Consider the following 1,358-nt stretch of genomic DNA (forward strand, 5'->3'; position numbering starts at 1 on the left):
AAAATCTAAAAAGAATCCAGCAAGAGCATTCCACACAGATTCCACAGCTTCTAACTTCTTCATACAAACAGTTCCACACACCACTGTGACCCAATACTTTCCTGGATCGAAGTAATTATGTATATGTTAAGATTTGGGCCATATCTGGCTATGGATCATTCATACTATCATTTCCTTAAGACATATTTAAATCAAGTCACTTTTCCTTTACCATACGACTTGCCAAATTTACTGTAATAGAAAGTTTCCTATCACTATCATAAATGGAACATCAGTATCACATACCACAAACAGAAGGTACATATTAGGTATATATTAATAAAGATTACCAAAGGGTGGCACTCCTTGCCAGACTCCTCGTGCAAGTTTTCCTCGGGAATGTCTGGAAGACAAGAAGCTTCACCCTCCTCCAAGAGGTGAAAGTGTGTGGTTAACATTTCCCAGAGATTTACTTTCAGCTTCTCCTATAGGTTCATTTCCTTGCGATTTTCTTTCAGCTTCTCCTATAGGTTAACACTCCCTGTGGTTTTTCTTTCAGCTCCTGCTATAGGTAAGAGTGACTTTCTTTTTACTCCCTCTATAGGTTATAGCGTGGGGTTACTTAGTTCAACAAAATTTTATTGAGTGACTATTCTATTTCAGATAGGATAGTGTGGGCTTACTTGGTTTAACAAAATTTTATTGAGTGACTGTTCTGTTTCAGATAGGATAGCGTGGGGTTACTTAGTTCAACAGAATTTTACCGAGTGACTGTTCTATTTCAGATAGGGTGCTAGCTGCTGAGGATACAGAAGGAGAAAATGGGAGAGTCTGTATTACGATTGAGCAAGGGTTGCGAAAGAAAAGAAGGGAAAAAAGGAAGTTGGCAGATACACTCCTTCTATCTGTACACATACACTCCTTGTCTCCATCCCTAAGTCCCCGCTTGTTTAAGCCACTGCAATTCAACTTTGGCTCCTTCAACCTAACAGTACACTAATGAGAGCCTCCAGAGGACCTTCTAATTTTCAGATCCAATGGGAAAATTTCAATCCTCATTTCAATTGACCCTGTAGAGCACACCCTCCTTAGGTTCGCTGATATTGTTAGCTGCTTCGTCTAGGCCAGCCCTTCTTATCGTCAGTTGCCCTCTTAAATGCTGATGCTTGTAAGGGTTTTGTCCCTAATCTTGTCTGGATGATCTCCCTGTTTACATCTACAGCCATAGCTTCCACCTACATGAACTGAAGACTCCCAAATCCCCAAGGAACAAATGAGGGCTCTGTTTTCCTCTCCAGCTTCATCTCCTATATTAGCAAATTACTAGCATTTCTGTAATGGTGCTTTAGTCTCTTCTCGCCTGTATCTTTTTTTTTTTT

General features: G+C 40.1%; 1 protein-coding gene across 1 annotated transcript in view; it reads right to left on the reverse strand.

Moving 5' to 3' along the window:
• The window catches only part of PLAC1 (placenta enriched 1), a 193,496-nt gene extending 193,115 nt beyond the window's left edge, over positions 1-381 (reverse strand). Inside the window, exon 1 of the mRNA XM_037732607.1 lies at positions 330-381. The gene's annotated coding sequence lies outside the window, so the exon portion shown is untranslated. The remainder of the gene's footprint in view (positions 1-329) is intronic.
• Between the last annotated feature and the right edge of the window lie 977 nt (positions 382-1,358).

Source organism: Cebus imitator, unplaced genomic scaffold (assembly GCF_001604975.1).
Source record: "Cebus imitator isolate Cc_AM_T3 unplaced genomic scaffold, Cebus_imitator-1.0 Scaffold458, whole genome shotgun sequence".
Classification (NCBI taxonomy): domain Eukaryota; kingdom Metazoa; phylum Chordata; class Mammalia; order Primates; family Cebidae; genus Cebus; species Cebus imitator.